General features: G+C 48.4%; 1 protein-coding gene across 1 annotated transcript in view; it reads left to right on the plus strand.

Annotated features, from left to right (window-relative positions):
- Nucleotides 1–1,072: 1,072 nt before the first annotated feature.
- Nucleotides 1,073–15,035, plus strand: part of Plxna2 (plexin A2) — a 194,212-nt gene continuing 180,249 nt past the window's right edge. Inside the window, exon 1 of the mRNA XM_021173227.2 lies at nucleotides 1,073–1,654. The gene's annotated coding sequence lies outside the window, so the exon portion shown is untranslated. The remainder of the gene's footprint in view (nucleotides 1,655–15,035) is intronic.

A 15,035-nucleotide genomic window follows, 5' to 3' on the forward strand; every position in this document is an offset into this window, starting at 1 on the left:
TCTCTCTCTCTCTCTCTCTCTCTCTCTCTCTCTCTCTCTCTCTCTCTCTCTCTCTCTCTCTCTCTGCTACTGAGAATTCAGCCAACTGTTTTTATGCTTTCAGAAGCATCCCACATCCCTTTTTCTTTTTATACCGGTGAAGAGTATGGCCACGAGAGGGCAGTAGGGGACGTTTGTCAGACACTTTGATGTGTTGAGTAAACTCGGTGTGTTCAATCTCCATCGGGGAATTCGAAGACCCTGAGACCTTGCAGGGGTATAGCTTGCACAGGCCCTCGCGGGAAAGCCATAGCCGCGGTTGCAAATTCACAGACTACGAGCCAAGGAATCAAGACCCGTGAGCGCGGAAGCAACCAGGACTGAAAAATCCTCTTTTCTGGGGATATTAAAGTTGTCTTAATCTTCTAGCCATTACCCTCTGCCTCCAGTACGAGGCGGGCTCGCGGGTCTGGATAATGCAAACGCTCCTGATACTATGGTTTCCACAGCACCCACCCGAGTCAGCCCCTGCCCTACGTTCCCAATGGAACAGGAAACCGGAGATGCAAAGCCAGACTCCTCTTAAAAATGTAGAAATAATTATCAATAATTTCAAACCTCTTTTGACAGCTCGTTGGCTTTCTAGAATTTGTAGGGTAGAGAAATTTGCTGTTCCGAAATCCGACACCCCATCTCAAGCCCATCAGCAATACATGTCCCTCCACACTCACCCCTAGCTCACAGGTGAAGAGAAAGGAGGGGAGGCTTTGCTTGGTGACAGGTGATGCCACACGAGGGGATGGGGTGCTCTCGTCACTCTGATCCCCTCCCGAAGCCTAGCCAGCTGGCTTACCAGGCCCTAAGACATGAGTCCCTAGACTCTGGTACAACCTTTCTGGTCCCTTGACTACTGACAGTGTCTGGTGGTCCAAGCTGAGCGAGGAGAACGCCTGCAGAGCCGTAGCTCTGCCGGGTTCTTGGGTGGACAGGCTAGGGTATTCGGTCTGCGCGGGCGGGGCGCGTGGGCGGGGAGGGGGTTAACGCGGCCTCTATGATAATGAGCTGAGCGGTAATATAGGAGGCCGGCTGAGGGCGCCGCCACCGGAGCTGAGCTGAGCCGCGCTGCGCGCAGCACTGTCCGCGCAGAGCCGAGCGGGGGCGGCGGGAGCAGCTGCCGGGATCCTTCAGCTGAAGACCAGCGATCAGATCTGGTGGACCCGTGAGCCGTGGAGCCGCGGGGAGCTTACGGGCCCGGTCGCAGACAGAGCTGGCAGCGGTTCCTGGAGGAAATAGGGCCGAGCGAGCCAGGAGCAGAAGGGAAGGAAGCGCGGGATCGCTGATGTCAGAGCAGCCCGGAAAGTCGTGCTGGAGAAAACTGAAGACACCCGGCTTTGAGCCGCCCCGGAGGGACCCTGCGGGACCCCACGCCCCTTCGCAACCGGGTCCCTGCGCACAAGCGACTGGGACGAAGACGCGAGGAACCATTCGGGGGCCACCCCAGGAATACAGGCAAGCGCCCGGCGCGGGCCGAGGATTTTAATGATCCTGGGTTACATGTGGACCTGGCTGCCAGTGTGACTCCCGTCAGGCAGGACTGGGCGCACGCTGCCCTGGGCAACCGCCAGTCGAGCGGACGAAGAGGGGACGCAGGGACAGACAGACACTGCCGAGCTGGGTAAGCAGCGCCCTCCGCCCTTTCCCCGAGCGCGCTCCCGCGGCGGTTCCTCCGGCGCAGCCTCCCCAGGTCCCCTTGGGGTCCCGGCCCCGGCCCCGGCCCCGGCTTGGTTGTGGCGGCGAGTATCCGCGCGTGATCCGCCACTTTCGCAGCTGCAGTCTCCTGTCCAGGCTTCCGGGCCATAGACTCCAGCGGCTCTGGTGGTTCCGGCGCTCCGTGGCGCGCTTATAGCGCGCACCTGCCGGCTGTCTGCAGCTCTGGGGAGCGCCTGAGCGACGAGGTCGTCCCAGGGTTGGAGCCCAGAGAGGGCCTCCGAGGCACTAGCAAGATAGCCTGGAGCGACTATGGCCCAGGGCCGGTTGGGGGGCGTTCACCAGGCAGTGTAGTCCCGGGTGGCCGCTGGCTGTTCCAGTGGTTCAGTAGACTGGGAATCACCGGGAAGGAGAAGGCATCCTTTGCGTGTGTTCCGGGAAGCTGTGAGAACGGTTTGGAAGCACTGTGGTTAAGTGTTCCTGTCCCCATCCCCCATGGCATAGTGCCCAGCTGGGGCCGGCCCCCTTGGTTTGAGCAACAGTGGTGCTGGTTGAAGTGGGAGTTTGTCCAGAGTCCAAGAGGCTCCTTAAAGCTCATTTCCCTCCATGTACTCTTTTTTGCCCTACCTCACGAAGTGATAGGATCTTAGAAAATTCCAGTTTCTTTTACTCATAGGTAGTCTTCGTAAATGTTCATCTTGAACTATATGTCAAAAGCTGAAAATGTCATTCCTAGGGCCCTCAAAAATGTCCACCTGTTTAACATGACCCTTGCCCTAGGAGGAGCTACCTCTTCAAATAGCTCAAGTAGAGATAAGAGGGAGAAAAAGCGGGGGGGGGGGCGCAACTTGGGAGAACAGGTCAGTCCCTCCATCTGGAAAGGAGAGCGAGTAGTTGTTGAGGGCAAGAATGTTCAGTGGAGATCCAAGATCACAGACAGATTAACTCTCTAGCCACTCGTATGCACAACAGACAGAGGTGGATGGCTTTGGGGAGTGAGGCTACCAGATGTCTCTGAAGGCCATCTGTGGGGGATTAGACATTTTGAGACACAGCCATCCTTGCAGTGGACCAGGTCTGTACAGTTGAGTATCTGGGCTAGAACACAGGCAATACTGAGATGGCCGCTTTCAACAGACCTGGAGTCAGGTTCAGCTCTCTGCAATTCCACACAATAGCAGGCCTGTCATACTCAGTCTCTTTCCAGATCTTGAAACTTCATTCTTCCCTCTGGGCTGACTCTGAATGTTAGGGCTTTCCAGTAAGAACCAGTGCTCCTAGAAGAGCCTAACCCTGGCTGGAGGAATTCAGCTGTTCCTAATTGAAATGCACAACTTTCTGTGTAATCACCCTGGAAAACTCCTACAGTTGCAAGCAGCCCTCCATCCGCTGACCTCCAGGCAGGAAGATAGAAGAATTCATTAACTTCTCTTCTCCCCACAGAGCATCATTGGAAGTAATTACCTGTGATCTCTGCTGGGTGGCCTAGGGGTGGAAAATTGAGAGAGGGCAGGGAACCAAGGAAACAGAGTGGAATCTGGCCCCGTACCCCAGGAGGTTGCTTTTTTTGTTTGTCTTCTACCTGACATCACCTCCTCTTAGTGCTAAGCCCCCACCCAACCCACAACTTGCCTCTACTACCACTAGTATTACCTAAAGAACCTGTCTTCTCCTTTTCACAGTTAATCTTGTCCAAAAAACTGTTGATAAAGGGGGCTGTGAAGACTGATCTCTCTGTTCCCATACTGTCCTCGGAAAATTTGCACCGTGGGGGTAAATAGTCTTGAAAAACAAAAGAATATGGCTTTTGACCCATCTATAGAGGACACTCTGCTGAAGAGCAGCAAGCCCTGAAGTGCCAACGACTTGGATAGTTTTCCCTCCAAGGGAAAAAAAGGCAAGGGGGTCTCTCGGCTGTTCCATTTTCATTGTTGTCAGGGCATAGGGACAAGGACCCTCACAGACTGGATCCAGGCAGGGGTGAAGAACAGCTGGCCTTTTGGCCTAAGACTAAAGGAAGAACAGACAATAATAACATATGACCGTCACTCAAGACTATGCCATCCCAAGGCTGCTGGTCCCTATCAGAGCTGTTCCAAACATCTCTCCTGTCTCTAGACTGTCAATGAAGGACTGCCCTCCAACATCCTTGACCAAGAGAAGTTGTATATGTGGTAGATGGTTAAGTTCAGCATCTGTTTTGCAGGAGTTATGTGCTCTAAATAAGGTTGGGAAGCCTCAAAGAACAGCCTCTACTAGGCCCCCTCTCCTGCTTACAAATACTCCTGATTATTCAGCTAATCTTTATTTCATGGGCAAGGAGACACAGGAGCAGGAGGGGAAGCCAGTGACATGCTTAAATACACAGGACAGCAGCTGGCAGGAGCTTTAAGCTTGCCAGCACAAGCAATCCCGAAATATTTCTGGTGCTGGAGTCATCACTGTTTGTGGAGCCTTATGGTTTCTATTCCACCTTGCTTTCTATGACTGCCTCTGGAAGATACAGGATTTGGTGTCGGGGAGGCAATTCCTGTTTCCAGTCCCCCCTCCCCAGCTGTCTTCCTGCATTGCCACACAGCTGTCTCTTCACAGAGAGAGTAGGGTACAATATACTTCTGTCCATTATGGCAAATGGAGAGGCAACCAGAGCCAACCCCCCTCCTAACCCCATGCAGATCATAAAGAGACAGGAGCATTGTGTTACAGTCTGTTAGCTGCATCCCAAGACTGCCTACAGGAAAGCAAGAGAAGTGGGCTTTGAGGTGCTGGATGAAGTTTTTACAGCTAATATGTACAGCACCCCAACACTACCTTTCTCCTATTGTTAACCCTCCCCCCAGGGCTGTCTGTTATCAATTCATTCTATGTGAGTGTTCTGTTTCTCCCCCATCACATATGCTCAGTTCAAACAATGATGAATGGAACCGATTCCCTTATGGGAAACAGTTTTTTCACTTAGTTACAAAGATTTCATGCCTGATTAGAGCAAATGAGGGGTGGGTGTGCCATCCCCTGCTTTTTTTTTTTTTTTTTTTTTTTGTCATTTCTAAAGGTGAACCCCCCTGTGGAGACAAAAAGAAAGGCAGTTCCACTGGGGTCAAACAGCTGGTCCCATTGCGCCTATTGGGAATGGCTGGTCTGAAGAAGCCACCCCTTTCCTCTGCTCAACCCCCAGACTTCTTTGGGCCCTACTTCCTAGTATATGGGCATATGGAACCTCTGTATGACTCATTGCTCAATATTAAATTGGAGGGCAGGAATAGAAGCGAGAATCGTTTTTGTTGGGGATAAGGTCCCTATGGAGTTCTAGTATGAGATGAGAGAAGGAAGAGAGGGTGATAAGAAAGGCTTACAACTGAGCTCCTCCAGAAAGTTCCCTGATCCAGCAGCTGGTTAATCATTATCCTGACTTGGTCTGGCTTAGTCTCTCATCTGGGTGGCAGGTTATCTCTGGGAAACCCTGAGAACCAGCAGGTGTTCTCCGGCAGTCTTCTCCGAACAGAGTGGTTGGTATTGCCCTTCTCTGCTGTCTTTCTATAGTCCATGGCATAGTACCTGACCCATTCACTCTCCCCTCTTCTTCTTTAAGCACCCCCTCCTTACCTGTCCATTTGTCCAGGCTTTACCAATTGTTTACATATCAGGGTGCAGCCAGGGACTGAGGAGAAGACAAGGGCTGGTAGAGTTGAGAGGTCTGGCTTCACATGGAACTCCAAGCAATTTGGGTACAAATAGTGACCAGTTTGTTTGAAAATGAGTTAGAGGGGGATAGAGAAGGGAGTTTGAACAAAGCCTCTTGTTCTTCCTACCGACCGAAAGACTGGTTCACTAGACTCTGAAGGGCTCTAGCCTGTGGTCCTGTTCTAGATATCTGAGGTTAGATCACTTGATAGGAGGTCCTCCCAAAGTACTTGGCTCATCAGAGCTGCCTTGCTGAACTCCACAGAAAAGCAGGTAGAGATGGAGCATGTAGCTCAAGATACAGGCATGAAGGCACACTTGCCATAATAGAAGTCAGGATGTAGACAAGGTCTCAGATAAACAGAGAGACAGGCAGGAAACACAGGGAAGATAAAGATACTGACAGTGTACTGAGATGGGAGAGCCAGTGACTGAGCCCCAGGCACAGGCTCCTTCAGTGAGTTCAGAGCCTGAGGCTCTGGGATGCAGGAAGCCAAAGTAGCAGGTTTTCTCCACTAGAGGGGACTCTTCAAAACCACAGGTTCTGAAATACTGGCTTTTTTGCTTTTTTTTTCCTTTTTTGGGGGGAGTCGGGGGAGGGGGGCTATACTGGAAACCCCCAGCCATTACTGCTCAGAGACCACAACTGGAATGGCAGAGGGCAGAAACCCCCAGCCATTACTGCTCAGAGACCACAACTGGAATGGCAGAGGGCAGAGCTGGAACTTTTCACCCCTGTTTGGCACAGAGGAATGAGATTAGGGGAGAGAAGGGCCCGAGAAGTAAGGGTCAGCTTCATTATAAAATGTTCACCAGGCTTACAGGGGAGGCTAGCATCATAGGGAATGTATAGGTTCCTGTGCATGTGTGTGTGTGTGTGTGTGTGTGTGTGTGTGTGTGTGTGTGTAGATATAACTCTGAGAGGCCAGCCCCACAGGACTTGTCTGGGTTTAGGGGGCTGAGAGAGGCTTAACCCACACAGTTCATGTCTGGGTGGCTAGGGGAAGGGATGTTATATTCAAGTCAGCAGGCAGTTCAGTCCTGGATGTCTCATCAAGAGACTCTTGCCTTTTTTTTTTTAAAACCAGCAAGTAAAATTTTGGCCCATCCCCAAGTCCCTGTCACAGGCCTGCTTGTCTTCTCACTCCCTAATGTGGATTTCCAGCCAGTCTCAGCAGTGGCAACACTGCTCCGAGGGAGACTTTTTTTTAAAAAAGACCTTTCAGGAACTAAATGCATGTCAACGTTGTATCACTGACTTAATCTTTGTCTTCATATTCTCCCTGGGAGCCTGTCTCTGAATTCTAATTCCCCCTTTCATTTCAATGGAGGACAATATTGAGGGAGAACAGGCACAGAGTGCAGAGGCTTCTCTCATCCACAGAGATAATAACTGTACAATAGTAGATGGAAAAATATTGAAGTTTGGGGATGGGCAGGGAATCAGAGATCAGTGTCCCTCCAGATCTGATACCATCCCCTGATATTTAATCTCAGCTTCCCTCTGGCTTAAACTTACCAAGGGTCAAGAGTGGAGTGGAGGGAGGACATAGGGAAAGAAAGGAGCAAAACAAGATAAATGTGTCCGGTTATGAAAGTTTAATCCTGCTTTTCCTTGCCTGAAATTACTTTCAGGATGAGAGAAAGAGCAGTAAGTTCAACTTGTCTTTCAGAAGCAGGGTGGGGAGGGGCCCTGGGGCACAGACTGAATATGTGGTAAGGTAAATGACTCTTTTCCCTCTATGACCCCCAACATGCATGTGTGTGCAGACTTGCACACAACACACATACAACACACACACCTCAGAGGCTTCCAGAGCCTTCTGGAAGCCCCATTTCTGCCCTGCTCCACCTTGAAGACTCAGACTCACAGACTTTCTTTTTTATGTTTAAACAGCCTACATTGTAGCTTTGGTTTCTCCTTTGGATGTTAAGAGAACATTGAGTATTTGAGCTACTGTTTCTGCCCCTTATGGCAAGCCACACAGACACTGAAAGCAGGAATCAGAACACATTCAGATTTAAATAGGTGCAGATCGATCTTGTGCTTGTGTGCTGCCAAAAATGTGGTAACTCAAAGCCCAGGGATAGAAGGGCAAAAGCTTCTGCCTTCAAGGAACCACAACCGCAATGTCTGGAGCTGAGGGAGAGAACTGCGCAACCACACACCCCCAGGCACCAGGCAAAGAAGGCAGGGTGGGGTTAGCCATGACTAGCCTCCATCCCTTCCTGAAGAAGGTTGTTGTTCAGAGCTTGTACCCTGTGTCACTCAGGCATGGCAGATTTCTGGGAGGAACTGGCTGGTGCCTGAGAAATCCAGGGTCCTATTAGTAGGAGCCATTTAATTCTACCTCCCTACCCTCTGCCCCTCCCCCATGGGTGAGGCAGCACTAGAGTTGTTTCCTACAGCACCATTTCTCACAGCAAAGTTTGGAGAGGTTTTCCTGCTGCATTCTTCCCCAATATACCAGAAGTGGAAGTGAGGACTAGTGTGGTTGGTTCAACAGGAAATGTCACTGTTTGTCCCTGTTTCAGCCTGAGTGTCCTGAATGAATCCTATCTGAGATGAAATCCAAGGAGGTCTAGGAGAGGGAGGTAGATGTCAGCTCTCTTGGGGACTCTGATCCCATCATGGGAAATAGAACTTCCTGAACCTTAGGGTGGAGGGCCTTGTACTAGGGTGTCCCAGACTAGGGATAGGCCTGGGCTTCAAGAGACCTGAGAAGCCCTTACAGTTATGCCCTGGAACATCTATGTGGGTATGTGAATGGGTTTTTCTTGGAGACAGGCCTGCTAATCTACCCATTGTAAAGAATCTCTGGAGTTTAGGCCTTGTACTATAGCTGGCAACTTGGCTTCTCAAGTGTCAACCCAGTACAGCTACTCTGCTGTGGACAGAAAACTTGTGTGAGGCTCACTTAGAGTGAGTAAGAACACTCCAGGGACAGCTCAGACTGCTGGGGAAGCCACCATGACAACTTTTCTGTAATCATACCAGGCACATGACCTTTCTAAGCAGGAGATAGGCTAGGAGAGGGGTGGGCTTAGGAAGGGTGGGTAGAAAGCTCTGCCTCCCTGTGGAGACTGAGGACCAGAAGGCTGGCAAAGTGGCAAGGGGATGTGGCAGCTTTGAAGTTGTTTCCTGCTTCTAAAAGTGAAAGGTCTCTACTGAGTTGAATAAATATTACACTGGCTTCTGACCTCTCACCTTCCCTGTCTGTCCCCCATCTCCACTTCCTCCCCTTCACTTTCTTCAGGAACAAAAATACCTGAAGGAGAAGAGTCTGGTTTCTGAACTCCCTGAAGGACTATTTCTCAGTAGAACCCAAGCACCTTCCCCATTGTGAGCCAGCAGAGCCCCACTCTGGGTCTCCACTTCAAGTCTAAGTGCTGGTGTTTCTGAGGGTGACCAGAGACCTAGAGTAGGATGGCTGACCCCCAGCTTCAATCTCCCTGAAGCTTCCCAGCTTATCCTTTCACAGTCAGTGACAGAAACCTGCAGCACCAGGACTTCTGTAAGGTACCCCCAGGTTCTGTAAACACCTCCAGGTTTACCTAGAAGAATGCAATTCTTATCTGAGTGCCCAGGCAGCAATCCCTCCAGGTTTTCAACTCAAGCACTTTGGGAGTAATATGAACCACATGTGTAGTTGGGACCAGGAAGCCTCACACATAGGGTGTGAGACCTACTAAGAGCCAGACAGATGGCCAGGAAGAGTGTGGTGTCACACAGGCTCCTGCTACATAAGAACAAAGGAGGAACAAAGGGTTTCCCTTCACACTTTCTGCACCCTTCCTGGGGGCTTCTCAACCTGTTGACTGCTCCATACCTCCATTTGCTCCCTGGTAGCAGGAGGGAGAGGAGAGCATGCCTGACACTCTGGTGAGCTGATTCCTCCCTCCAACCCAGTACCTCTGTCTCTGTCTGTGCCATGTGATAGGGTTTGTTTGTTTGTTTGTTTGTTTGTACATTGTGATGTTCAAGAGCTTTTATTTGTCTGTGCTTCTGGAGCTAGGTAGAAGATGTGTTAAGTGAGTTAGGAAAATGATGAGTGCTGCCAACTGGAAAAGTTATTCTAAAATCCAGAGCAGAATAAAACCAGGGGTGTTCTCCCCCATAGTCTCTATATTTATTTAGAATTTTCTAAAACGGTAAGATCTCACTTAAAGAAAATGTGTGTGCTTAGAGTATAAAGAGCCAGTTACTGAGTGGAGTCTGGAAAGAGGAAAAACCCATGGTAGCTCTGGCACTGAGGCCACAGGCATTGTTTATGGCTGGCATTTAAATATGGGAGTTGAGATTTGAATCCTGACTTTGCTGTGTTTGGGTTTTTTAATATCCTCTACTCTTAGGAGTAGAGAAGGACCTGGTCTTAGAGCAAGTCAGTTGGCATTGTTCTGAGAGTCAACCTCCAGAAAAAGGCCAGTTCCTTGGGCTCAGATGCCTGGCTGCATTTAGGAGGTGCTGTCCCATACAGAAATAGGTATGCAAAGGACAAACACAATAGGAAGAGTGTTGGCAGGTCCAGAGGGCCCAAAGGCTTGGGTCCAATCCTTGGCCTTTGCCCAGCATTGGTCATGCTATGTAGCACAGCTGGGGGAAAGCATTAGCTGTCATCTCTTAGATCCATACACTGTCCCCTGGCCAAACTGGGAGAGGGCCTCATTCCTTTCTGGAGTACAGAACATGGGAATGTGATATTGAAAAGATATCCCTGCATGCTTGGCAGTACTATCCAAAAGCCTGCTTCAGAAAATGGAGACAAGCATGACATGATGCCTCAATTCTCTTTACTAAACATGAGTTGCAAAATGAACAGGTGTGCTGTGTAGAACACTTGGGAAGTATGCCTGAGTATCTGAAAATGGCTTTAACCCAAGTTCAAATAATAGCTAAGAAACTCAAGCCCAAGCTGAATGGTAGATTGTCCTGCATCACACAGCAAGTCATTATTCACGTACTTCGTTTGTTCCTGCCCACTATCCCTGCCTACTTTACCACATTTCTCCCCAGCTTCTTGCTGCCATCCTTTACCCAGTTATATCCTCATCTTGCTATTCCTGGGTTTGGCTAGACACACAGCTCATGATGAAGCAGTATCCTCAGGAGAACTCACTATGCCTCTTTTCTGCCCATCTGCTGGCCTTTAGCACACAAACACAGTTCCTACTGGCACTGAGCAGTGTGGGGAGAAAGACTTCCCCTCTTTTCAATAGCTCCAACCAGCTTTCTTCCATCCATCTCCAGTCTTGCTATTTGCACAGTCAATGGCTCTGGCAAGGCCAGGCGGCCTTTCCCTCCTGAGAGGCACTGTGGGCACTGTTTGTGTTTCGGTCTCTATAGACTCAGCATTCACAACTTGAAGAGGCTGAGACAATGACCCCAGCAGCTGCCTGCAGACTGCTGGCTGGGAGGCACAGACCAAGAGCTCTGACTCTCAGGGATCTGCCTGAAGAGGGGCAAGAGGCAGGGAGTGTCAGGCCACCAGGGTTATGCCCTTTGCACCTGTGGGCTTTCCCAAGCAGCTGTGCCTGGCCTTGAAGGATGGGGAGGGGGGAGTAATCCAGAGAACTTGTTCAGATCTCTAATTTCTACTATACACCCCCTACATTGTTGTTACAGTGTTCTCCTAGCTATGCTGTGAAGTCTTGGGGGTAGGGAGTTAAGGGAAGTGAGGGACATGACTGCTGGTTTGCACACTGGAAAGACCAGAGAGGAATGAAAGCTTAGTCGGGGGTCTGTTCAGATAGGGGAAATGTGCTTTACTTTTAAGGAGTTTGAACATGGAACTGGCTAATTCAGTTTGACTGAATAAATGTTTATAGAATATGTGCCATGGGCTGAACATGATGAAAGGAAGATAAGTCACCTCTCTGGCTCTTGAAGATCTGAGAGGTAGGAGAGAGCATGAGCACACAAACAATCATTATATGTATTGTGGAAAAATAGAAGAGAGACATGAACCAGAAATATCCAACTCGGGCAGAGGCCATCTATGGAGGACATGTTCTACATCATTTGGAGAAGCAATAGTTCAAAGATAACCAGGTCTCCAGTAATGAGTTGTTTTTTTTATAGATTTAAAAAAATAAACAGGTGTAATATGTAGAATGTTTGGGAAATGTTTCTGTATATTTGAAAGGTGGGTCAGAAAGGCAAATTAGCTGATTGCTGAGTTCTCTACCCACTTCTGGCCCTTGCTTTGCTTTTCAGCAAATTCACTGAAGGACTGTAGAGGAGAACAGGGTAGTTTCAGGTCTAAACAAATGACCCACAGCTACTAATCATAATTCCCAAGTAGAATTAGTGCTCACAACTTTGTTACCATAGCTGGCCTCAGAACAGGGTCCTAGGAAGGTTGGGCTGGGATTAACCCTGGTTTCCCCTGGAGCCAGAGTGCTACTAATCATGTTAAAATTAGCACTCTCTTTACATGCAGGGGCAGAGCTGCTGAACTAAGGTTTGGTCAATTCTCTGCTAGCACAGCTCTAACTTCTAATCACTGTCATAAACAGGACTGAAGCAGCTGCTCACTCCAGTCTATTATCAGCTTGGTTGGAGACAGAGAAATTTAAATGACAGTAAGATGCTTAGCAAAAAAACCCGAAAGTCAGTGTTAAAAATAAAGAAAACAAGACAGCTTGTTTCATTGAAATAGAAGAGTTATTAAACAGCCCTGAATTAATTAGTGATCTGACAAGTCTGGGGATAGAAGAACAGGAGGTGGGGCTGAGAGCTAGGAGACTTGAGTCAGGGAAAGAAGCCCCAAGGCAGTAGGCAGGAGCTGTTGCAGTTTATCCTAGCTGCAGAGACATGGTGGTCTTCAGATGGGAGCTAGCAGCAGGTTTCCTGCCCATAGGGACAGTCAGGCTGAGGAGGGGAATTTGGCACACTAGTCTCAAAATGCATTCATTAGAGCTTCTGGACTCTTTCATCTACTAACACCCATGCAGCTCCTAGGGTTATCAACCAGCCGGCCGCAGAGACCTTAGCTCTCCTTCTCGCCAGCTAGACCTGGGCAGAAGCCAAGTGGCATTTGATGGCTGGTCAGCAGCTCTCCGAAGTTCCCAAAAATTCAACTCAGTGACAGCTTTTTAAACCTAACCCTCATTCCCAAAGGATGGTAGCAAGGTATAACCAACTCTAGATGCATTGATGCCTACCCAGAACTGTATGGTGACCCCTAGAAAAGATAATCTCTTCTTGGAAATGGCAATTAGTGGCACTTACTTGGATCTCCAGGTATCAGATAAACAGGATGGTCTATGTAACTCTGAAAGTCCAGAGTCCATGTCTTCTTTGTATGCTTAAAATCTTAACCAAAATATTTAACCTGGACTATCCTCCAGTCTTATTATGTGTGAAACAGCAATGCTAAGACTACTGGCCCTCACAAACCTACATGAGGGGCATAAGAATGGGGTGATATATCTTAAGAAACAACAACCACTTTACAACATGGAGTCCCTTGGAAACTTGGAACAACACATAAGGAAAGTTTCCTGAAGAATTTGAATATGGCTGGGAGAGGGCTGGCTTACATGCACACATATGGAGGGAGGGAAGTGGCACCCATGCATAAGCCATGCCTGACAATAATACACTGGATCTTGAGCCTGTCGCTGTAGGGGTATTTTCTTTGCTCTTTGACCTCCACATTCTTTCTCTTCACCCTTGGCTCCCCATCACTTCAGCTACCTCCTGGCTGTTTACCCTTTTCCAGACTTCTCTCTCACACCCCATTCATCATCCTGGGTCAGATTTTTCTAGACCTCACTGGGGAGTTCTTTTCATCCCTCACAACCCCAGGTTCTCCAGTGGCCCTAGACTTTAATGTGTCTGTCTAGAGATGATAATGCCTCAGAGGTCTCCAAAGTATGTTTCTCTGCTCCCCTCACTATAGGTAGTGAAGGGTCTAGATACCTCTGTATTTAGGCCCAGATGAGGTTCTAAAGCAGACAGAAATCTGCCAGGAATTTCACCCACCCCTACATTTTGACTAGTTACTTTTACTTAGCTTTGTGATACCCCCTCTGCTGGGATGTGCATGTGAACTTGTCTGCTACCTAAGACAGGCTTCTTGGCAGTATCTGTTCTCCGAGAGTCAGTCTTAAGGAAAAAGATAATAAGAACTGATGGTGGGAAGGAAGGCGCTGCTTAATCAGCTTCCTTGAGGAAAACAGTTGACTCCTATTCTAAGACTGAGTCTTGGTTTAGGAAAAAAAAAAAAAAAGAAAAGAAAAAGAAAACTGGGGAAGAGAAGCTAGGAAAACAGGATGAAACAGGAATTTCTTTACTCGTGTAATGAGCAAACACTATATGGAAGAGGTTGGGGAATGTGAGATTCTGCCTGCTGGGCTGCCATCTCAGTACCTCCTCTGCCTCTTTCTTGTGATATTAACATCTACCTTTCCCTTCCATCTTGACTCATTCAGAGACCATGAGGGTGTGAAAGGGAGACCCAAACATGGTGCAACCTGAAGACTTCCAGGAAAGGTATTAGAGATCTGAGGTCATTAGGGCAGAGAGGAGAAGACTCAGAGCATTGATTCAGTTCAAGAGGGCTAGGTCCCTAAAGCAAAGTGCTAGGAGGTAACCTCTTACCCAGTCTGGAGCACAGCATCTTGATCTTTGAGAAGTCACCCATTGACCTTTGAACAGCCACTTATGACAGTGGGATGGTGAACAGTGTTTCTTAAAAAACACTGTGACTGGTGTTTACTCAGAGCTGTATAGTTTACAAAACAATTCAAATCCTTGTCTCCTTGATTCTCACCACAACCCTATCAGGTGTTTTTTGACCGAGAATATAATAAGGTTCTCTTCCTCCAAAGGTTCAATAACATGTGCCAGGTAACCTAGCTAGAGAGAATAAGATTAGAGCACAGCTCTGTCTTCAAACACCATGTATTTTCTCTGCAGCAGTTAGTCTCAGCAAGTACCATGGGGAATTGCTGCAACCTCTTGCTGTCATATTCTGCTCTGAACCTTCCTAGGGCACCTTCCCTTCCATTTTCTGTTCTTGATCACATTGTGTAGTCAAATTGCCACATTTTTATTACTATATGCTTGCATTATTCTGTGGTCTGTGTCTCTGGAGTTCTTTGCCAAAACTTTCTGCACAAGCTGATGTGATCCCTTCTTTCTTCTTCTGACTCCTTCCTCCACCTTCCCAGAACTCTCTTCCATATGTTCAAGGTGAACAACAGCTGGGGTCCTTTCAAACTGTTCACATACTTCTCCATGAGCTCCAAATGATCACTTATGGCAAATCTTTGAACCAAGCATGATAGATAGATCAAACCATTCCTCCACGAGGACTTATCAAGGATCATGTCAGCTGAAAAAAAACTAAACAAGTGCTCATTTCCTTCTCTGTACTGCTCAGGATCAGACTGAGTGCGTTTCTGAGTGAAAGGCACTTGCTTGCCCACCTTGCCAGCAGTCTAGCAAGTACCAAATATAAGTCCAGCCTTCAGTGTCTGTCTCAGTCAGGAGACAGGATGTTGTCACATACAAAAGAGTTGCTACTGCACTTTGGCGGGCGCAGTAAGTAGGTGCTGAAATCAGGATTTCCCACTGACTTTAGATTTTTTTTTTTTTTTTTGGAAGAGAGCTACACAGAGGGAAAACTGAGCCAAGGATTGTGGGGATTCTGTTGGAAGTA

The sequence above is a fragment of the Mus caroli genome, chromosome 1 (assembly GCF_900094665.2).
Source record: "Mus caroli chromosome 1, CAROLI_EIJ_v1.1, whole genome shotgun sequence".
Lineage (NCBI taxonomy): Eukaryota > Metazoa > Chordata > Mammalia > Rodentia > Muridae > Mus > Mus caroli.